The sequence below is a fragment of the Carassius carassius genome, chromosome 2 (genome assembly GCF_963082965.1).
Source record: "Carassius carassius chromosome 2, fCarCar2.1, whole genome shotgun sequence".
Lineage (NCBI taxonomy): Eukaryota > Metazoa > Chordata > Actinopteri > Cypriniformes > Cyprinidae > Carassius > Carassius carassius.
In genome coordinates this window covers 28,908,298-28,933,317 of record NC_081756.1, presented here as the reverse complement: position 1 = coordinate 28,933,317, position 25,020 = coordinate 28,908,298, and the positions used below count along the sequence as shown (strand labels likewise).

General features: G+C 41.0%; 1 long non-coding RNA gene across 1 annotated transcript; it reads left to right on the top strand.

Moving 5' to 3' along the window:
- Window positions 1–24,283: 24,283 nt before the first annotated feature.
- LOC132097715 (uncharacterized) lies at window positions 24,284–24,726 on the top strand. Its single transcript, XR_009422776.1, has 2 exons — window positions 24,284–24,476; window positions 24,519–24,726. It is a non-coding gene; the product is annotated as an uncharacterized LOC132097715 (long non-coding RNA).
- Window positions 24,727–25,020: the final 294 nt, after the last annotated feature.

Below are 25,020 nucleotides of genomic sequence, written 5' to 3'. Positions count from 1 at the left end.
AGTCTGAATATTCCAGTAGTTGGCACTGTAATAAACACCATAGTGAAAACACAAATCTGAATGGTTATTTGAGATTATTTTTATGTTTACAGGGTAAGGGCTGCATTTAGCGCCATCTGCTGTCAGAGAGTGAATGCGCTTTCATTCAGCGCTTCTCTCATGTGTTCCTCCATGTGCTTCTCATGCGCGCTTGTTTACATCTCTTTCTAGCAGCATACAGCAATGTGCATTTTAATCAGCTGATGGGAATAATATTCTTAAAATGCATTCCAAATTCTGAATAATTTGTAATGTATATTTATTCAGGGTATTTAGAAGTGCCCACGATAACAATATCGTGCATATTAATCACCGCAATATATCCCATTACCGAATACTGGCACAGGTCTAGTTGATGGTAATGCTGGTTATAAATTAAATATCTTGGGTACTTTACAGACAAAGCAAATAAAATTTTTTCTAACACCATCCTATAATATATTTAAAAAGAAATTTAAAACTTTTGGTTGTTTGGCTCTTCTGTCTTTCTTCAATATTATTTAATATTGCTTTAATATTGTTTGTCATTTTATGTAAATTAGGTGTCATGAACTGGAGTGCATTTTCTGCACAATACAACCAGGAGTTCTGTGTGTCATGCTCTCTTACCCATTGCCTCCGGTGCAGTGAGATATTTAAAGACTGTCCACTTGAGTATGTGTGTAATGGCAGGAGCAGAGTCCTGCATGGGCTTTATTCATTCAAATAATCTGAAGGCTACTGCTCGGCTGATTGTTTTATCACAGATGGAGATGAATTTCAGAATGAGTAGTTTTTTTGTTTTGTTTTGTTTTCTTTCTTGTGTCATGCATATATAGTCTTAATCTATATTTGTATATACATTTATATTTTCTGTTTTGTTCTTTAACCCTTTAACTGTCACCCCCCATTTTTTAAAAAGAGACCAACCTTATGTTTATATTACAAAGTGTTCAGAAATTACAGCAATTTTAGTTTGGATAGTGCACTTTAATGTCTATTTAAAAAAAAAATGAATTTCAGAATGAGTAGTTTTTTTGTTTTGTTTTGTTTTTTTTTCTTTCTTGTGTCATGCCTATAGTCTTAATCTATATTTGTATATACATTTATATTTTCTGTTTTGGTCTTTAAAAAAAAAATCACTGTTATCAGTTTGATTTTTTGGAGGCACCATGCATAAAATAGAATGCAGACACTGAAAACTTAATTGAACTCAGTTGGCTTACGGTAAATGTTTCAATGCAGAATTGCCAAAGCAAAAGAAAAATATCCAAAATTATAATTATTAATAAATAGATAAACAATAAACATGGCAGAGGAAAGATTAAAATAAGAAAGGCAGTGGCTGTCTGTACTAATTGCAACTAGATATAGATTCTATTTACACTATGTTAAAATAGCAGTATTTTCTGCTACTTATATTATGTATTGCAAATAGTGGCAGTTATCTATGAGGGGCCGTGCAAGACTTAATTCATTCTGGCACTCTTACACGCTTACATTCTCCTTTCACATACATATATTCTTGCTTTCACACACTTACATTCTCCTTTCAGATACATATATTTTTTCTTTCACACACTTTCATTCTTCTTACACATGCATACATTTCTACTCTTTCACACACTTACATTCTCCTTTCATATGCATATATTTTTGCTTTCATGCACACATACATTCTCCTTACAAATACATATATTTTTGCTTTCAAACTCATACATTCTCCTTATACATATATTTCTACTCTCACACACATACATTCTCCTTACACATACATATATTTCTACTCTCACACACATACACTTTCTTTTCTCATACATATACACACATACATATATAGATGTATGTAAGAGAAGAATGTATGTATGTGCGAGAGAGAGTATAGTGGAAACGGAAGGCGTTTAGTTGAAACGGAAGGCGTTTAGTTGAAATGGAAGGCAGGTTAGGCGCGATCAGGCTCACCGTGACAGGTCTTGATCAGCATGGCTGAGGTAGATGAGGAAGCCGCAGATGTATTTCAGCAAGCTATCTGGATTTTAAAAAATAAATAAATATTATTATTGTGAAAAGGTTACATGGCCTCGTCCTTTGAGCGAGTTGTGATTGAGGACGCGAGCTCAGCCTCAGTCGTGTTGCCAGATAGATGTATTATAAGCATCCAAGGTTTTTTTTTTTTCATTTAATTTAGGAAGTGAATAAAGTGGGAGGTTGCAAGTTAGGGACAGCGATATCTTTATATTATTTAAATAACTCAAGACTCATTGCGGTTTATTTATTTTTAGATTTTCATTTACTTATTTATGTTTTTTTTTTCAATTGCAGCTCTGCTTGCAGGAATAACTCAGTGCTAGATTAGTGATCTATAAGAGCCACCTGTTGTCAGAGATTGAATTAGCATTTTTATCAGAATCAGAAAGAGCTTTATTGCCAAGTGTTTACACACAGAAGAAATTTCGTCAGGAGCTTCCAGTACAGAAAGTACAAACATAGTGCAGACACACATATAATTAAGGAAATAAAACTAATAATAATAATGAAAAAAATAATTCAGCCAATCGGATGTTTTTGTTTTGTGCACTTGCTTCATGTTGCATATATTTTTTGTTTGTTTGTTTGCTCAAGGTTAGTTTGGCCAGTAACATAGCAAAATAAACATTTAATAAATGTAATAAAAAAATAAATAAAAAAAATAAGAACTAAATAAATTGGCAACGAGAATGGGAATCGGCTCATTTGATTGTAAAATAAATAAAATCCTGATCAGTGCATCCTTAACTGGAATAGTTAGGCCTACCTGAAAGAACTGAAAAAGCATGGTTTATTTCAGTTTTATCTTTGAACTATTGTACCTATTTGTGCAAAGTGGTTATTATTTATTACAATACAATGTTACAGTCAACAATGAAAACAATAAGTCTTATTGATTGATTGATTGATGAGACAAGTCCTGTAAAAAATTTTGCCAGGGCAAGTAAAGAAAAAATTAAACCACTGGCCGAACCGGACCAGTAGAAAATGTCTTTAGCGTTAAGCCCTGTTAATACGATCAAAATCAGTGTCTTAGAACTTGTACACAGATCTGTAGAACACATAGGTTACATAATGATTTGTTAAAAATAAAAACTTAAAATATGTACTTGAAAAGAAAACAGGATGACTTTAAAAGAAAATAGCATAACTGTAAAATTGTGAGGAAGAGCTGAGCAGGTCTTGCTCATGTATTTCCTGGTCTGAGAGTGACTTCCTGCTTATACAGGAAGTAATGGATACCAAAAAAGGTAGAAATATATATATATATGTAAAAGGAGAATGCATGTGTGTGAAAGCAAAAAAAAATGATGTATGTGTAAGGAGAATTTATGTGTGTAAAGCAAGAATATATGTATTTGAAAGGAGAATGTAAGTGTGTGAGAGTAGAAATGTATGTATGTGTAAGGAGAATGTATGTGTGTGAGAGTAGAAATGTATGTATGTGAAAGGAGAATGTATGTGTGTGAGAGTAGAAATGTATGTATGTATGTGAATGGAGAATGTATGTGTGTGAGAGTAGAAATGTATGTATGTGAAAGGAGAATATATGTGTGTGAGAGTAGAAATGTATGTATGTGAATGGAGAATGTATGTGTGTGAGAGTGCCAGAATGAATTATGGCTTGTATGGCCCCCCATAGTTATCTGCACCTCAGTATTGTAGTACTATAAAACAGTATGCAGTAATAACTTATTGAGTGTAAATTATAATTTTAATTCAAATTATTAAATGGATGCCACCTTCAATATATTTTTTATTGAAAATGAATGCTTCTCTGATGTGATTTGAAATTTGAGAAGAAGAAAAAGAAAAAAAAAAATTTGTCAAAAGGCAGATTCGAACCCAGGTCGATTGCATCAAATTGTGAACAACAAGCATTTTACCATCTGCACCATTACCCCCAATTTCCACCAGATGCGTAACGGCTGCGTTACGGCTCCGCTGCGTGACAGCTCCGTGTTCCGTCGTCCGTCAATACTCACCAGGTCCGTATTTGTTGCTGAACGGCTGCGGTCATGACTGACAGCTGACGTCACGATGCCCCATGTAATCTCGCGAATCCTGGTGTGATCGCGCGATATGTAGTTTATATCAACAGAACTACCAAACCAGGAACAGTTTTCCATCCGAAGGAGTATAGGATAGAACGTCTCCGGTTACTATCGTAACCTTTTCTTTTCTCTTTTCATTTCTTCATCGATCGTGTCAACGGGGTTAAAACTTCAACAAGCCTGTCTCCGCCCATTTTGACGTTTTCAAGGTGTAGTGTAGGGAAATATGAGCGCGGTGTATTTTATTTTGAAAATTAAACGGATCTTTTATTTTTTTTCTGGCTGTTCTGTTTTGTCACTCGATTTCCTGTCCTGCCTACTCTACCCTGTAGTGCTGCGGAGCGCTCCGGCATCCGGCAAAAATAGAAGCTCTGCGTATCTGCTCCGGAGGGCTGCGGATCGCCGGAGTCGGAACGCAGCTGTAACGCATTCAGTGGAAATACACTCATTGACTTTAATGGAAACCTATTGACTCCGCCACAGTGCCGGAGTCGTAACGCAGCCGTTACGCATCTGGTGGAAATTGGGGGTTAGAGCTGACAACTGCACTTTATCTAATGTAGTTTTGAGTATCCCAATAAGAAATATATAAGGTGCCATTAAAGTGTATTACAATATACACAGTGAAGTAGAGTGCAACAGAATGTTAATATATTGTAAATAAAATACTACACAGATATTACAGAATAAATTCCATATAATTTTACCTCAGATGAAACATGGTTAAAATAATGTATATGTGCTGTTTGCGTTATTATATTTTACTGTTGTTTTTCCTGTCTTTTTTTACACCTTAATGTTCATGTCAATACTTGTACATTTTATTAGAGTTTTCTGTTAAGTATATGCATGCGTTTTAATGCACGCACAACGTGAAAACAACTATCATCACGCAATGTAATTTACACACACATGCGCTGTCACCACGTTAATGCACATGCGTGTTATAGCCATACCTTACGTCACTTTGCGCATTCGCAGTAAAAACATACGATTAGATTAACATTTTATTTATTTATTTTGACAAACAAAATATGAAATGTTGGAAAAATGCAATGATACTTTTAAATATGAAATTAAACCACCAGTAGGTTGTGGCAAGTCACTTTCTTAATGAGTGAATCATTGATTCAACCGTTTTATTCAAATTCCTGATTCATTCAACAAATGAAGCAAGTAACCGTTTTTATAAATGGCTCACTGTATCATTGACTCGTTTAAAAATGAATAATTTAGTAACGAAAAACTTGTGTGTTGCTGAGAGATGCGCGACTGTTCTGCCGTGGCTTTGCTTAAAATTATTTTTGTTTGAAATGGTGCAAAAACGATCCACAATATCTCTAAAATGTAAGTCAGTTAACATCCATCCATCCATCATCTTCTGCTTATCTGGGCCTGGGTCGCGGGGGCAACAGTCTAAGCAGAGACACCCAGACTTCCCTCTCCCTAGCCACTTCCTCCAGCTCTTCCGGGGGAACCCCGAGGCGTTCCCAGGCCAGCCGGGAGACAAAGTCCCTCCAGCGTGTCCTAGGTCTTCCCCGGGGCCTCCTCCCGGTGGGACGTGCCTGGAACACCTCCCTGGGAAGGCATCCAGGAGGCATCCGAAATAGATGCCCGAGCCACCTCAGCTGGCTTCTCACGATGTGGAGGAGCAACGGCTCTACTCTGAGCTCCTCCCGAGTGACCGAACTTCTAACCATATCTCTAAGGTAGCGCCCAGCCACCCTACGGAGAAAGCTCATTTTGGCCGCCTGTATCTGGGATCTTGTCCTTTCGGTCATTACCCAAAGCTCATGACCATAGGTGAGAGTAGGAACGTAGATTGACCGGTAAATTGAGAGCTTTGCCTTACAGCTCAGCTCCTTATTCACCACGACAGACCGCTACAGCGACCGCATAACTGCAGAAGCTGCACCAATCCGTCTGTCAATCTCCCGTTCCATCCTTCCCTCACTCGTGAACAAGACCCCAAGATACCTGAACTCCTCCACTTGAGGCAAGAACTCTCCACCAACATGAAGTGGGCAATCCACCCTTTTCCGACTGAGAACCATGGCCTCGGACTTGGAAGTGCTGATTCTCATCCAAGCCGCTTCACACTGCACCCAGTGCACGCTGAAGGTCCTGGTCTGAGGAGGCCAACACGACAACATCATCCACAAAAAGCAGCGACGAAATCGTATGGTCCCCAAACCGGACAATCTCCGGCCCTTGGCTGCGCCTAGAAATTGTGTCCATAAAAATTATGAACAGAACCAGTGACAAAGGGCAGCCCTGCCGGAGTCCAACATGCACCGGGAACAGGTCCGACCCCATACTCCCAGAGCACCCTCCACAGGATGCCGCGAGGAACACGGTCGAATGCCTTCTCCAAATCCACAAAACACATGTGGACTGGTTGGGCAAACTCCCATGAACCCTCCAGCACCCTGGAAAGGGTATAGAGCTGGTCCAGTGTTCCACGACCGGGACGAAAACCACACTGTTCCTCCTGAATCCGAGGTTCCACTATCGGCCGAATTCTCCTCTCCAGTACCCTGGCATAGACTTTCCCGGGGAGGCTGAGAAGTGTGATCCACCTACAGTTGTAACACCCTCTCCGATCCCCCTTCTTGAAAAGAGGGACCACCACCCCGGTCTGCCAGTCCAGAGGTACTGTCCCCTGAGGAGCTTTTTAACTACCTCGATGACTTCAGCCCGGGTGATGGACGAGTCCTCCTCCGAGTCCCCAGCCACTGCTTCCTCAATGGAAGACAAGTCGGTGGGATTGAGGAGATCCTCAAAGTATTCCTTCCACCGCCCAATGATATCCCCAGTTGAGGTCAACAGGTGCCCATCTCCACTGTAAACAGTGTTGGTAGGGCACTGCTTCCCCCTCCTGAGGCGTCAAACGGTTTGCCAGAATCTCTTCGAGGCCAACCGATAGTCTTTCTCCATGGCCTCACCGAACTCCTCCCAGGTTCGATTTTTTTGCCTCCACGACTACCCGGGCTGCAGTTCACTTGGCCTGCCAGTACCTGTCAGCTGCCTCCAGAGTCCCACAAGCCACCCAGGCCCGATAGGACTCCTTCTTCAGCTTGACGGCATCCCTTACTTCCGGTGTCCACCACCGGGTTTGGGGATTGCCGCCTCGACAGGCACCAGAGACCTTACGGCCTCAGCTCCGAGCAGCCACAGCGATAATGGAGGTGGAGAACATGGTCCACTCGGACTCAATATCTCCAGACTCCCTCGGGATCCGGTCGAAGCTCTGCCGGAGGTGGGAGTTGAAGATCTCTCTGACAGGGGGCTTGGCCAAACGTTCCCAACAGACCCTCACAGTACGTTTGGGCCTGTCCAGCTTCCTCTCCCACCATCGGATCCAACTCACCACCAGGTGGTGATCAGTTGACAACTCCGCCCCTCTCTTCACCCAAGTGTCCAAGACATATGGCCGAAGGTCTGATGACACGACCACAAAGTTGATCATCGACCTCCGGCCTAGGGTGTCCCGGTGCCACGTGCACTGATGGACACCCTTATGCTTGACCATGGTGTGTTTGTTATGGACAAACCGTGGTTCGCACAGAAATCCAATGACAGAACACTGCTCGGGTTCAGATCAGGGGGGCCGTTCCTCCCAATCACGAGACCTATCCCTGACTCGCAGGCACAGGGAAGCTACCCTCTCGTTTACCGGGGTAAACTCCAACATATGGCGGCTGAGCTGGGGGGCTATAAGCAAACCCACTCCAGCCCTCCGGCCCTCTCACCATGGGCAACTCCAAAGTGGTAGAGAGTCCAGCCTCTCTCAAGAAGTGTGGTTCCAGAGCCCAAGCTGTGCGTGGAGGTGAGCCCGACTATCTCTAGTCGGTACCTCTCGACCTCCCGCACAAGCTCAGGCTCCTTCCCCGCCAACGAGGTGACATTCCACGTCCCTAAAGCCAGATTCTGTGTCCGGAGATCGGGTCGTCGGGGGTCTCGCCTTTGACTGTCGCCTGATCCACTAGGCACCGGCCCCTTACGCTCCCTCCTGCAGGTGGTGAGCCCACAGGAGAGAGGCCCCACGTCACTCCTTCGGGCTGAGCGCTCGCATACGAGCCCCAACCCCGGGCCTGGCTCCAGGGTGTGGCCCCGGCTGTGCCATGCTGGGCAACGTCTCGGTCCTTGTTGTATTTGTCAGCATAAAGGGGTTTGTTGACTGTTCTTAGTCTTCATCATTTCAGCTATCAGTTAACATTATTTGTTTATTTAAATGAATATGTATAAAATCAATATCAAATTTGCAATCAAGCTGAAAGTTGGGAAAACATCACTCCTGGTCGTGTGATGTTGCATATTATATATAGAATATTTATATATTTTTTCTACTGCAGTATGTTTGTTCATGTTTCTTTGTGTGTGCTGTTCTTATAGTGTTGATTTCTCCGTGAGTCAGACCGGCTGTACGAGCCTCAACTGACGCAACCTTGATACTGTCAATACATTATCCGTTATTAGTCATCGTTTACACTGAAACTAATAAAATCAGAATCATTCTCGCCAAATTGTGCTGCCCTAGTTATTGTTTGTTTTAAAATATTGATCAGGTTACTTGTCCTGTATGGCAAGTAAAATTCTCTTTCACTTGCCCCTTCACAAAATCCACTAGTCCTGGACAAGCATTAATGTCGAGCGCTGGCTAATATATAAAGACCATTTCCATGTCAAATATTTCATCTCAAAACACTTAAAGTGCATAAGGTAGTAACAATGAAGAAAAATCAACATTACAAAATATATTAACATGAAATTCCCAGCAATAACTTTGCTAGATCAAAGATTTCCAAATTAATAGCATTAATAGCAAATTAATCCTTGGTAGTCAGAGTTTACACTGAATAGTGACATTTTCCCATGTCTTTCTTTAAAAATTAAATTATGTCTATATCCAGTGATTAAAGGCTGCGTTCTCCTCCATTTACCATTATCTTGCTGATTTCTTCTGAGCGTGATTCTGACACCCTACGCCGGAAAAACTTGAAGAATCACGAACATATATAAGCGGCAGGTTTATTAGGAAAAAATATGAAGGTTAAGAAAAAAAAAAAAACAATCAATAAATTATTACCATTTTGCAAATAATATGTAATCATGTAATCCATAAAAAAGTAACCGTAGTCTGATTACGAGTATTTTAAAAAGTAGTTTACTCTAATTACAAGTACTTGAGTTTTAGAATCTGATTACGTAATCCAGATTACATGTAATCCGTTACTACCCAGCTCTGTACAACAGTAATGTGGCACCACTCAAGTGCAGGCCACAATGTTTATCAGGCTACTTGATACGGCATGCATTAGACATAACATATTTCGAAGCATATTTCAAAACTTAATTTCCAAAATATAGATATTTTTTTTTTTTACATTTTGGATTTTTAATACATTTTGGAGAGAGAGAAAAAAAGTAGCTTTAGAAGTAAATATTTAGATTCAACTTATTACACACAAACTTTTTAAGGGTATAATGTTACCATAACATTGTTTTTATAGAAGCTGCATCTGATGGACATTTAGGTGTATTTATACAGACTTTTCAGAGGTGGCATAAATGCATTTACACTGAAATTAGAATTGCATTAATAATGATTTAAGATAAATGGGTTTTAAATGGGCATTCTTTTTTAATAATATTAAAAACTGACACTTAGCAAACAACTGTCTGTCTGCTGTGTGTTGCTCAGAGATGCACAAAAATTCTGTAACAAAAGTTGCAGTAAGTATTTTGTGTGGTCACCAGCTGCTTTAAGTACTTTAGTTCATCTCATCCTCACAGACTGCACCAGATTTGCTAGTTCTTGCTGTGAGATGTTTCCCCACACTTCCAACAAGACACTTGCAAGTTCCCAGACATTTCTAGTGAGACACATTTACACAGGGTTTGCCTCTGCAAGGGCGATCAGCTGTATTGTCTCCCTGTAGCACTGTCTTAAGCATCTCACATTACGGACATTGCAGTTTATTGCTCTGGCCACATCTGCAGTCCTCATGCCTCTCTGCAGTAGGACTATACCATGTTCACACAGGTGATCAAGATCCCTGGACTTCTTTCTTCAGGTGTTTTCCAGTGTCAGCAGAAAAGTCTCTTCAATTTCCTAAGTTATTGTAACAGTGAGATTAATAACATAACGCCTGTAAACCGTAAGTTCCACAGAGGCATGTGCAATCATTGTTTATGTTCAATTGAACATGCATGAAAAACATAGTTTAAGAAATTTTGAGTTTGTGTGTGTGTGTGTGTGTGTGTTTCACATGAATACAGTATGCACATGTGTACAGGTGAAGCATTTGAGTTCATGTAAAACAAGCACACACACGTACACAGTATGACTAATTAAGGCATTATCTCTCACACAAATCTGAAGCACCCCTCTTATCTACCTCAGTAGCTATCTATATCAAGGCGGCCTATAATACCTGGAGAGAGCTATCCATTACATTACATTACATTACATTTATTCATTTAGCTGACGCTTTTATCCAAAGCGACTTACAATTGCTATATATGTCAGAGGTCGCACGCCTCTGGGGCAACTAGGGGTTAAGTGTCTTGCTCAGGGACACACTGGCGGTTCACAGTGGATTCGAACCCAGGTCTCCCACACCACAGGCATGCGTCTTATCCACTGCGCCAACACCACCCCTGTTGTCCATTAGCATTTATCCATTATCCATTAGCATTTTCATCTTAATGTCAGTGGCCTGACTGGACCCACAACTTTTTAAGCAAATCATATGAGCGTTAAACACTGTGAGACTAACCGCACTGGAACCACAGGAAAATTACATTGTGATTAGAGGAAGACACAATACAGCAAGTGAGGCACAGTCCCGAGCTCATTGCTAGCAACTATCCTAATGATAAATGAGTTCCTGTCAGATGCAGCAGGTGGAAAAATGTCCTCCAAAAATGTCAGGTTTTGGTAAAACTTTTACTATAATAAATATAAACAAAAAATATGATATCCATCAGAACACGACTAATATATTTATAATATATATAATTATATGTAATATTGAATAGCTGTCAAAGGAGAAAGATGTTGCTGATCAACATCTTTCTCCTTTGACAGCTATTCAATATTACATATAATAATGTCATGTAGCTAATTATCCAAGCTAAACGGCCAAACCCCTTGATCTATTAGACAGCATAACTACACCTTATTTGAAATATTTGAGACACGATTGTGAAAGAACAAATTTTAGTGGAGTATGTGTTTAAAATGTCCACAAAATTTATCCCTCAGGAATATCTGGTGCAATAATATATTCAGCAGCAACTGTTTCCTTATGAAACTTTTCAGGCAAAAAAAAAATGTACTGCCATAATTGACTATAATGTTTCTGTTGATCTCGTCACAGTGTATTGTTTAAATGACCATATCTATGAAAGGTGCAATGCTGCATCAAATGCAGCACAACCCCCCCTCCCCCACCACACCCCCCGCCCCCCCCCCGCCAAAGGGGAAGAGTTCAAATATCTTGGGGTCTTGTTCACGAGTGAGGGAACGATGGAGTGGGAGATTGACAGGTGGGTAGGTGCAGCTTCTGTAGTGATGCGGTCGATGTACCGGTCTGTCGTGGTGGAGCTGAGCTTTAAGCGAAACTCTCGATTTACCAGTCGATCTACGTGTAGTCATGAGCTGTGGGTCATGACCGAAAGGACACTTTAAGCAGAAGAAGAAGAAGATATGGATGATTCACTCTTAAATTCAGTCATTTGTTAAGTTCCTGAATAAATCAGTGTTTTGAATGAATCAGTTGGCTAAAACTGAATGACTCACTCATAAGGCCAGTCATTTTTTTTTTCATTCCAAAATGAATCAATGAACAAAGCAGTGGAGTGAATGATTCAATAATTCATAAAGGCTAGCTCTTTGTTAATTAATGAATCAGTGTTTTAAATGAACTGAAAGAATCAACAATTAACTCAAAGACAGTCACTTGTTGCCACCTACTGCCATAACAATGTAATCTTTAGAAGAGAGAAAAAATTATAAAACTCTTTAATACTGTACACTGACTGACAAGCAGACTAATACAAATAATGAAATATCCCATTGTAACAATGTTCGTTGTGTAGGAAGGAAGACGGCAGGGTCGGCTGTTACTACTGACCACTTTATTTCAATCAAAATAATAACAAAACAAAAGGGCACGGAAAATAACAACAACATAAATTCCGTGGTCCAGGAGTGTAGCAGCCAGCAGTCCTTCTCTCTCTCTCCCCCGCTCCTGTTTCTCCTGGTGTTTTATACTCTCCACGCCAATTACTGCAAGCAGAGACAGGTGTTCGTTATTTGTGCTTAACCCACTCACTCACCGCGCGTCTCCTGACGCTCTCTCCCCTGCAGGGTTCGCTAAAGCACTCCGCCCCTGCCACACCCATATTAAATATGAAAACCACAACCGGTTAATTTTACATAGATTCAACGAGTACATGTTTAGCCTTTGAAATTATCTACTGTATTTATTTGTAGAATTGTCTTATGTTATTTATTTATTTTTTCATTTCAGTTCATTTCCCCCAGTTCAATTAATTTTATGTTATTCTGATTAACAATTAAAACAAATTTCACACTACACAATCGGCTTACCGTGCAAGGAGAACTCTGTATGGTCCCTGTATGTAAACTTGTCTTATACATGTCTAAACAGCAAATCTGCATCAGATGGATAGAGCACAAACAATGCTGCCAAACTCCAGAATCATGGTTCTCCCATGAGACTGAATGGGCTCTGTCCTCTCTCCTGGGCCTCCGATGGTGATTGGGGTGAGCATCTGGTCACCATGAGCAATGTTCCATTTTCAGCCATCTCAAAGAGCACATCACATGCCCGAAACACAGACAGAAATAACTCATTCGAAACTTTCTCTCAGATCAACAGAGAGAGCAAAGACGTTGAGTGAATCCTAACCTAGTGTGCCAAAAGCCCCCATATTTTTCATCATTTTAGGCTGTAGAATTTACAAAGAGAATTTACACTGCATTTTCGTGATTTGTGATCAGTCTCTCACAATGAAAAGCATAACGTAATGAAATACAAAAGACAAAAGCACACGTTTTAGGCTCTGAAGTTGATAGACAAGCCTTTTTTTTTTGATGTTGTTAATAAGGAGGTTTAGTTTCTTCCCTTAAGGTAAGATTGACAGACACCTTTTGGACAAGATGAAGCTATAGCGTTTACAGAAATGTTGGGTTTTGAATGGCTTGTTATTCATCACTCACTCTCATCGTGGATGATGTGTTTATTTCATTGATAATAACACTGCGATTTCAGGATTCTGGCTTGTGATTAAAATAACCTTTGAATGACAATTGGGGAACAGCGGGTTGATAACACACTTAGTGGAGCATAGAAACCTGCCTATTGTGGTTCAAGCTGACAGCAGACTGTAGTGGGGTAACTAACTGCTATCACCATGGTGACAAATACACCTTAAATATGTGTTGTTCAAAATATCTGTGCCTAATAAAAATCTCCAGAACACACTGACTACTTGAACTCTAGATAACACCATATTTGATTCAATATGAATTACAGTTCAGATTTCAGATTCCATATTTAGTTTGCTTCTATTTATGCATTTTTGATTAAAAAAGTGTAGTTGCCAACTTGCCATGTAATCTTCTGTATATTATTACATACATAATGTTAAATATTGCATTCAAGTTCAGATAAAGAAAACAGCACGCTATTGATTAGCACAGTGGTTCTTTACTGGTCTTGTTTAAAGTGGTCATTTTAATGATGTTGCTAAAAAGAAGATTATTGGGTGTATTTGATGTAATTAAATGTGTCTATGCGGTTTAAGTTTCAAAAAACATTATTTTCCACATACTGTACATTATTGTTGCTCCTCTATGCCCTTCCTTACTGAAACGCGTATATTTTTACAAAGCTCATCGTTCTGAAAAGTGAAGTGTGTGCTGATTGCCAGGTATCCAGTGCATTGTGATTGGCTGAATACCTAAAGTGTGTGATGGAAATGTAATATACTGTCATGCCGTGTCTCCTGGAGCGCAGAGACAAAAACAATAAAACCCATTACAAAAGAGGCATTTGTTGCATCCAGTGTGGACATAATTACTGATTATAATGATTTTTTTTTTACGCATTGCATTGCTTATCGCAAGAAACAACAAACAACAAGAGCTACTCTAAACTGCTCAAAGGTCGCGTTTGAATCATCAGTGGCAAATTCTTTATATATAAATAACGCACTTACAGACTGTTAGCCAGAAGTGCCAGACTGTCCTTGCAAAGGTGGAACTGCCTAACTTTATAGAAACAGACGCCAGCATACTGTAGACATGTGGTGGCATGTTAGAACGAACCGTTTTATGTAGGCATGGTTGACTCTTAACTTTTATAAAGAATATCTCTTTGGATTTGAGACTTTAGTCTTCGCAACTTTCCAGATCTTCTTTATGCCCTAAGAGTTTGTAACACTCCAAAGAGAAAGGATAAAATTAAATTGCATCATATGACCCCTTTAAAGACCCAGATTTCACAAACCAACACAGTGCCAAAAATGTGTTTCATACAAAGCTAAACAAAAATGTCTGCACAGGCCATCAAATGCTTTGTTAGAATTTTTGTTTAGAATTTTTTTTGCTTGCTGTTCACAATCTTACCAAAGTACACCGGTGACCCATTTCTGGGTCTCACAGAGAACCACTAACTAATCTAAAGTGATTTACAGTAGCCTATTATTACAGTGACATCATTTTTAAGCAAGTACCTCAATCATTTCAGTTCGATTTTATGAGGTCATTATGGATACCTCAATGAGTGATTATATGGATCTTTATTTTTCTTGTTGCTCATACCATTTCCCATTCAACAACAAAACCTTCCCTGTAAGGGAATGAGTAAAATGAGTTCAAATAAAACAGAAAAGAGGCAGTTGCAGCTACAAGCAACTGGAGCTTTAGGAACTGTCAGCTAACCTTTCCAAATGACCCTAAACAAGTGTCCTTCTATTGATTTTCTCCCTGAAAAGATTTAATCAGATAGTTGGTGAGATTGGAAGAGGACAAAATCCCCATTTAACCCCATTGTTGTATCCTTCGGTTATCATTCAATCTCCTTTATCTTCACATGAATTTCACTTGCTCAAATTAAGAGGAAATATAGGATTTGTACATTAGATAAATAAAAGAAGCATACATTTTCTATAAATATATATATATTTTTTAATAATAACATTTTAATGTTTACAAACTTGACAGTTAACCTGTAAAGACCTTGTCTCAGAGGACCACCAGGACAAGACCACAGGAAACAGATGATTCGTCTGCACAATCTGACTTTGCTGCAGCATATAGTTGAACTACTGGTTTCGTCTGGTCAGAGGAGAACTGACCCCCCAACTGAGCCTGGTTTCTCCCAAGGTTTTTTTTCTCCATTCTGTCACCGATGGAGTTTAGGTTCCTTGCCGCTGTCGCTGATGGCTTGCTTAGTTGGGGTCATTTCATCTACAGCGATATCATTGACTTGTTTGCAAATAAATGCACAGACACTATTTAACTGAACAGAGATGACATCACTGAATTCAATGATGAACTGCCTTTAACTATCATTTTGCATTATTGACACACTGTGTCCCTAATGAATGTTGTTCAGTTGCTTTGACGCAATGTATTTTGTTTAAAGCGCTATATAAATAAAGGTGACTTGACTTTAAAAATATATATTGATTTTCATAATATCTAAGAAATGGCCACGAGTTACCACTATATATTAATAGTTAAGTGTCAGGCTCACATTTTATAATTTAAAAGAGACAATGCAGTGTAATTTGCATCATTCATAATAATCAGAAAATGGCTGTTTACATATAGAAACAGCACCCCATTAGTTTAGTCAGCTAGAGTCAGAGAAACAAAGATACTCTGTTCTGTGCAATTATCATTATAGTATAATACATGGCAAGCAGCAGGTGCAGGAGACATAGGAGACTGAAGATTTGTCCTTGCTTACCCACTCAGGTCCAGAGTTTGCACAGGTGATTAATTGCTGAGGAAATATGTTAATTCAGAGATTGGCCATATCTCCATTGAACTCAGCTGTTTTAGCTGGAAGTTTCCCGCATAGATGTGGATGTTTTTTTTAAAAATATTCACAAAATCAGGAGCACATTCATCAAATTGTTTTATTCTTGTTTTCATGATATAACCTCAATTCAAGGATTCCCAGTTTGTGACTTATTTTCCTCTGCCTTATACAGTGTGCTTTTATCTCTGCATTATCCACCTTGTTTTCCTACATGGAAGTAAACAGTTTCTTGTGAATGTGTGAGACTTCAGATTCGTTTGGTAATTAACTAAAAAAATATGTCAACAATGTAAAACATAGCTACAGAACAACCTGTACAATTTAAAATGATAATTAACAAAACAAACAAAATAAAAAAACGCAGTATTGCTTAAATGTCTTTGTAACTTTAACATATACTGACAACCTTCATAATAGCATAAAGAGAAAGTCCAGAAGATTTTTGACATTTTTACATTTAAGATATTTTACAAATCATATTTTTGTAAAACATTAAATAACTTATTCTTTTACACTTCCAAAAATGGTACATTTAACAGTGTTTTACTGTAAACTTGGATCTATCGGATTCATCTGGTTGAATTAGAATAATTTTGACAATAACAGTTTGTTTAGCAGTCATGAAGTTCAGAGAAAGGAATGAACATTTTACCACATGTTCCATTAAACTCTAATTCAGCACCTGAGGGTTTAACATATCTAAACTGGACAAGCATGGGTGAGGGTGGAGGCGGGCACTTCTTTTCTAGTTTCCCTGTGTCACAGAGTCACAGCCTGCACCCACCCATGCCACGCCTACTCGTTCAAAATCACCGGAATTCTGATCACCTGTTCAACATCACCATACTCTAATAAAAGGACTATCACTTTCCCTCACCCCTCGTCTGATCTTGCATCAACCTTCACGAAGTTACCTGTTCTTGTCACGCTTCATGAATTCACTGTCTCTCTTTTGTCTTGCGTGCTGTTGTGTGTGTGTGTGTGTGTGGGCGTGGTCACTGATCAGCGATGATCAGCAGCGCCAGCTGGTTTCAATTGTTTGTCCCTATATAAGTTCAGTAACTGGTGTTTCATGTTGTCAGATCGTTGTTTTCTCCCCGGTGTGCTCCCGTGCTGTTCCTGTGTCCTTGTACCTGCCTAGTCTTCCTGTCTTCGTCGTTCGTTCCTGGATCGTCACGCTACATTGGATTACCACTTCTTCACGCGGATTACTCACTCACCGGGATACAAGGGATCATCACTGGATCAAGCACCACCACCAGTTGTCCACCGAAGTCCCTGTGTCAACCACCATCAGCCTTGTGTCCGCCGCCTGTGTCTCCTGCGATTGTGATCTGTGTTTCTGACTATCTTGCTGTTTATCAATAAATACGCCTTGCGTTTACATCCTGTGTCTGTCATACGTTACAGAACGGTCTGACCCCTTACGGATGTAGCAGGCGTTTCTACATGGGACGAGTTCGCGGCTCGAAGTATCGCTAGAATGGACTCTCAGGAGGAGAACATCTCCCTCACAGCGCTAGTGACGCAGGTGTCCGAGCTCACCAAGCAGATCCAACAGCTCCGAGTCTCCACTGCGCCACCCACACCGCCGACTCCACCCCCTCCTCCAGAGTCGCAGCCGCGGCGCGAACCGAGACTACCAACACCTGAAGGATATTCAGGTGAACCAGAGTTTTGCAGAACATTTCTGACCCGATGTTCTATGCACTTTGCATTACAGCCTCTTACGTTCAACCAAGAGCGAGCCAAGGTTGCATTTGTGTTAACGCTACTCTCCGGCCGGGCGGCTCTCTGGGGAACGGCGGTGTGGGAGAATCAAGACCCATGCTGCGCCTCGTTCCAGGCACTCTCCGAGGAGATGAGGAGGGTTTTCGATCGGGCGGCGGCGGGTAGGGAGGCGGCCAGACTACTCGCCGATCTTCGCCAAGGTCACGGTTCGGTGTCGGAGTACTCCATCCAGTTCCGCACCCTGGCTGCAGAGTGTCGTTGGAACGAGGAGGCGCAGTTGGACAGATTCCTGCATGGGTTGGCTGACCGTATTCAGAGAGAAATCTACATGCTGGACCTTCCAACTAGTCTCAATGGGCTCGTCGAATTAGCTCTTCGAGTAGAGGCTCGGCTGAACCGTATGGGCCGCTTCCAGCAGGATCATCCAGTTCGCAGCATGGAGAATCGACGTCTTGAAGTTTCGGATACGGTCAGCCCCCCCTACGACCCGGAACCCATGCGGGTGGGTAGAGCTCGGCTTTCCCGGGAGGAGAAGGAACGGCGGAGATCCCATGGACTGTGCCTTTACTGCGGGAGGACGGGCCACTTTATCCACTCATGCCCGGTAAAAGACCAAGCCCGATAGTGACTATGAGGCTCCTATCGGGCGGGATCTCCACCGGGAAGATCTCATCCACCACATCATCAGCTACTCTCCTTCCGGTAAGACTAAGGTGGGCAACCAACACTCACGACACCCAAGCATTATTGGATTCAGGGGCCGAAGGTAATTTTATGGACATTAAGCTGGCTAATCATCTCCACATTTCCACTACCCCCCTCACTCACATCATCACTGTCCAGGCTCTCAGCGGACAACAGCTCCCCAACATTACTCATGCCTCCGAACCCATCACTCTCATCACATCCGGCAACCACACTGAGACTATAACATTCCTCCTCATAAGTTCACCTCTGGCACCCATCGTTCTTGGTCACCCTTGGTTCACTCAACACAATCCCAGAGTCAATTGGGGGCACAACACCATTTCCATGTGGAGTAATAAGTGTTATGAGTCATGTCTGGTGTCTGCGTGTTCGTCTGTACCTGTGTCTGTTTTCCAGAAGGAGGTGGTGAATTTATCTAACGTGCCCGAGGAGTACCAGGACCTGAGAGAAGTGTTCAGTAAGTCTCGTGCTGCTTCTCTTCCTCCACATCATCCCTATGACTGTGCTATAGATTTAGTACCAGGTGGGTCTCCGCCCAAGGGCAAGTTATATTCACTTTCTGTTCCAGAGAGGGAGGCTATGGAGAAATATATTTCTGATTCTCTAGCATCCAAATTCATTAGACCTTCCTCATCTCCAGCGGGGGCGGGATTCTTTTTTGTGGGGAAGAAGGATGGGTCTCTGCGACCGTGCATTGATTATCGAGGGTTGAACAACATCACGGTAAAGAATACTTATCCTTTGCCGTTGATGTCTTCAGCTTTCGAACGATTGCAGGGAGCATCTATCTTTACAAAATTGGATTTACGAAACGCTTATCATTTGGTTCGCATAAGGAAGGGAGATGAATGGAAGACCGCATTTAATACCCCTAGAGGGCACTTTGAATACTTGGTTATGCCCTTCGGGCTCTCCAACTCGCCCGCGGTCTTCCAGGCACCAGTTTTTGCCAGTACGGAATCCGAAGTCGCGGTCCCCTCCGCTCACGCCTTCGTCCAGAGGTGTCACCACACTTGGACTAGAGCCTGTGAGACTCTTCTCCAAGTGGGGGCGCGCAACAAGGCCAAGGCCGATCACCACCGGTCAAAGCCTCCCGTATACATCATTGGTCAAAAAGTGTGGCTTTCTACTAAGAACATTCCTCTCCGCTCCGTCTCTAATAAACTTGCCCCTAAATTTATTGGCCCGTTTCCTGTCACCAAGATCATTAGTCCGGTGACAGTCCGCCTCAAACTTCCTCCTACGTACAGGAGAATTCACCCCGCCTTCCATGTTTCCAAGATCAAGCCCGTGTTTTGGGCACCGATTAATCCGCCTGTCCCGGTTCCTCCCCCGCCGCGTCTCGTAGATGGGGAACCTACTTATTTGGTTAATCGTATTCTGGACTCGAGAAGGAGGGGACGCGGATTTCAGTACCTGGTGGACTGGGAGGTTTACGGTCCGGAGGAGAGAAGTTGGGTTCCCGCTAGAGACATTCTGGATCGCTCTCTTATCGATGATTACAATCGTCAGGTAGGTCCGCCAAGGAACGCCAGGAGGCGTTCTTAGGGGAGGGGGTACTGTCACGGTTCATGAATTCACTGTCTCTCTTTTGTCTTGCGTGCTGTTGTGTGTGTGTGTGTGTGTGTGTGTGTGTGTGTGTGGGCGTGGTCACTGATCAGCGATGTTCAGCAGCGCCAGCTGGTTTCAATTGTTTGTCCCTATATAAGTTCAGTAACTGGTGTTTCATGTTGTCAGATCGTTGTTTTCTCCCCGGTGTGCTCCCGTGCTGTTCCTGTGTCCTTGTACCTGCCTAGTCTTCCTGTCTTCGTTGTTCGTTCCTGGATCGTCACACTACATTGGATTACCACTTCTTCACGCAGATTACTCACTCACCGGGTTACAAGGGATCATCACTGGATCGAGCACCACCACCAGCTGTCCATCGAAGTCCCTGCGTCCACCACCATCAGCCTTGTGTCCGCCGCCTGTGTCTCCTGCGATTGTGATCTGTGATTCTGACTATCTTGCTGTTTATCAATAAATACGCCTTGCGTTTACATCCTGTGTCTGTCATACGTTACAGTTCTCTCCCTACCTGTGTTGTTCCCCTGGATACCCATTGTGCATCTTCCTTGTCAGTTCCTCTGTGCCTTCTTCCAATCCTGTCAGATGCATCACGACCAAAGCTAAGTCGCAACCCTCCTCGTGTCAAGATTGTTCCCATTGCTTCACCTGTGTCTGAAACCTCTGTTCTAATAAACATTGTTAATACGTTCACCTACCTCTGTGTTCCCGTCTGAGTCTGACACCCTGTGCTCGTCTTGACCCTTCATCTCACAATTAACTCCCTTTCAATTAAAGAAAAAAAAGCCTTTAATGTTAGCTGTAAGTGTTCTTAGAGGATTAATGAACAGATGAATTACTGAAAGACATACTGTTTCTGACTGAATGGTGAAGCACTTACTGTCTCCCATGTAGAAAGCAAACTAAGGACAGTCTAAAGGGATTCCTGTCAGTTCAAAAGAGCAGATTTTGAGACTTCTGACATCTTGTGATGACATATTATGACATAAATTTTTGCATCAACTTGCTTTCTGAACACTGAATTTTTCTCCTTATTGCATACTGAAGGCTGAAGCCAGGTGAAATAGAGGCACAGAAGTAGTGCCAAATTTGATTACACTATGGCAGATGGCTCTGAGGAACCACCATGCCAGGTTTTTTTTTATTTTGGTGCAGAAAATTCTTCTTGTGTACAAAATGACACAGCATGTTGAACATCTGCTAAGACCAACAAATAAATAAATAATAATAATAATAACATACGATGGCGATGTATCAAGCCAAGATAATATCTTGCTGTCTCTGTGCGACATCTCACGCACACGGAGTTAATTTCTGATCAGTTTTTCTCACATTGCAATGTTTTACTTTGTCAGATTCACACTTATTTAAGTAAATGTAATTCTCCCCTTGCCGTTGTTTATGCTTGTGCTCTATCTTCCAGGGAAGGGCTGGCTCACTTGTATAAAAGGCCTTGCTGAACAGAAAGCATTTGCTGCCTTTGCTTTATCTTGAGAGCACAGAGGGTTTACTAATTAGGATGTCTTTTGGAGAGAAAAGATGAGCTCATCTCATACCTCATCTGTATTTTGATAATTACCCAGCTGCCTATTGGTTGCATGTCAGGCAGGCAGTATGCAAAATCAAAATGACGTTTAATTTGCAGTTACATGACTGATATTTTAATTATCCTTCTACATCTGTCACAGCTCTCTCGCATCTTTATGCTTTCCCGATAAAACAATAATGCACAGCTATTCCGGAGATGATTGTAATTTGGAGAAGGGTGCACACCTCCTTCTGAATTTTATCCTCCTTCCCTCCTTTTATCACCCTTCATCCTCATTAAAATAACATCATACAGAGTATATTTGCCTTTTGATGGCTTACGAATACAAATCTGTACTTAAACAGAAAATCTGCTTTGTTCTAAAGCTTCTCTGAACCAAGGGACCATATTTCTGAACTGGTAGCAGATGGCACAAGTTGTGCTGACACTTTATTATGTAACATTTAGCAGTGGAGAGTGTACAAAGTAAGCCAGACCAAAGTAATTACATCAGTAAACCCATCAAATGCAGCCCAGCCATCTCTATTATTAAAAATATATTGGCATGTATTATTCTTTGAAGATATTGCATATTTGAAATATTTATTTCATCATAGTCAATGAAAACCCTTTATAATGATCTGAAATGCCAGGAATGTGCTTTTGATTCAACACTTGTAAGAATAAAAAATTCATCAAGTAGCTAGATGTGCAAATGTTTTTCTGAAGTTGCCCTGTCCTTCAGAGATAGAGAGCAGTGCATATTCCTTATCCATCTTGTGCACTGAATTCTTGAAAGGCTGAAGCCAAGTCTATTCTCTGTTAGAGAGAAAGAGGAGGGCTGAGGGACAAGGAGGAAAAAGGGACAATTAATTCTTTATTTATTTCCCTTTTTGCAAACAATTTGAAGTTTTCTGAATGATGCCAACTCTGAAAAGTTTTATTTGGGGATTTTAGTAGCATGCATGAGACTCAGTAGTACACTATTCCCAAAACCCCTGTGCTGTAAAATATAGATTCTCAGGGTATAAACTTGACATGAGAACAGCAAGCAAAAAACATGAAGTCCTCAGGAATTTTTTATAAGTCTATTTTGCATTTGCAGACAACAGTTGTACGATGGCGGCACCTTCTCGGGAAAGATTTAAAGGTTCCCTTCAAGACAAAGAAGTGTGCTAAGCTGCTGTTGACGTGCTGTGCTAAGTCTCTCAAAATGCTAAGCTGCAGTTGCTACTAATGTAAGTGCTAAGTTACGTTGTAGCTAAGCTGCTAAGCTACGTTTTTTTAAGCAGAAACAAGGAAGTGAATTTGGGGAGTTTGGAAACTGTTTGGAAGCAAGGACGATTTATTTAAATTTAAATAATAATAATAAAATGTATAATGCATCGCTGAGGAGCCATTTCGACTTGTACACCAAAGTTTTTGTACATTTAGTTTAAAATCAGAATTATGTGGCTATAAATAATTGACAGTTGAAAAGATAAAGACCGACTTAGAAGGACTGAGAAATGTCTTAAAACAGCTGGGTTAATATAATGTGACTTGAGTGGGCTCATTTAAACATGTTAGCAGTTTAGGTTACTTGACTTGTTGATGGCAGAGACAAGCTCTCAGATGATCAGCTGCTGTTCTTCAACAGCAGACAGATATGATGAGACTGGATGTAGGGCATCTCACACTTAAAATTGAATAGGCACCTGGCCAATGAAGTTTAATAAAAGAGCATTCATTGTTAAGTGGGTGAAGGATGTATTAGAATTATAATCAGAATTCGACAGAGAAAGGGGAAGGTTTTATTTAACACCTTTTAAGTGGCCTGCTTACTTTGCTTTGGGAACATTTGTTTAATCTCAGCAATACTATGTATTCTTTTCATGTCCTCAGTGTGCTGTTTCAATATGTTTAATGGCCCTGGATCAAACCCCTGTGATTTTTCATAGGGGATCATCCTGAACATGCGTCAAGTAATGACTATTTTCAATATTTGAATGACCTCAATCCGAGCAGCTGTGTCCTTAGCCATTTTCAAGAATCGGCTAAAAACACATCTCTTCAATCTAACTCTAGCACTCTCTATTCTAACTGTATTCTTAAAAAACTTGCCCTTTTAGACTTGCACTCGATTCATTCACTAACTGATAGTTTTCTTTTTATTTATCATACAACTAACAAAATGCAAAAAAAAAAAAAAAAATGTATTTAAAATATATTTTTTGAAATACAAAATACTGTTTTGTACAGTATATTGCATTTAAAAGCCTCTGGGAAAAAAATCTAATGTATTTTTTGTTTAAATGCATTTAAGATGTGTATTTTTGTATTTTCAAAATAAATAAAATACTTTGTGCTAGCCAACATCTAAACACAGGATAATTACAAACAGGTACACTGAATGAATAATTAAACTTAACGAGACCAAATCAGGGAAATCAGGCACAATGACAGGGGCAAAGCAAAACAAAACAGGTCCATAATCCTGACATATTGCCCTCCTTCCGGAAGTTGCATCCTCACACCGTAGAGCAACGTTGAGGGTGGGGGGGGGGGGTGGATGGCAATAAGCAGGCGGAAGATACTGTAGAGTCCGGGGAGGAGAAAGGAGGGACTTGGAGCTGGAGGCTCCCAGGCTCAGCCATAATGTCAGTCCAATGTGGAGCCAACGGAGGGAAGAGCACTGAAGGAGGAATGGCCACTGTCTCCAGGGGGCCTACCAACGGTGGTGGAGGAGCCAGAGGCATAGAGCCAACGAGCAGCCTAGTGGAGCTACTGGATAGATGGATGATGGTGGAGGCGAGGGAGCTAGGAGCCGAAGTGGAGCCACTGGGTCTATGGGCCAAGGCAGAGGTTGGAGGCGGAGTTAAGGGATTCTCCTGCCATGGCAATGCTTTTCATCACAAGTGTTAAAATTATTATTATATTTTTTGCCACCTATGATAAAGAGGTCAAGAATAAAATTAATAAATAAATAATTGGTGGGTATCTTACCCATTCTCACCTTATAGATCGATAGGTTGATGATTGATTGATTGATTGATTGATTGATTGATTGATTGATTGATTGATTGGTTGATTGATTGGTTGATTGATTTCCTCCAACCATCACTAGCTCTCGAAAACATTCCCATTTATAAACTTGGCATGTCACAATACACAAGAAGCAATGACCAATTGTGTGATCCAAAGTTTTTGTGCAGTATGTCCACCTACTTATATATGTTGCACTGAGCTTCCTGGCTTAATGCAAACAAAAAGTGTGCCATTATTTCATGGTGAACCCACAGAAGAAGAGCATTGTGTCTTT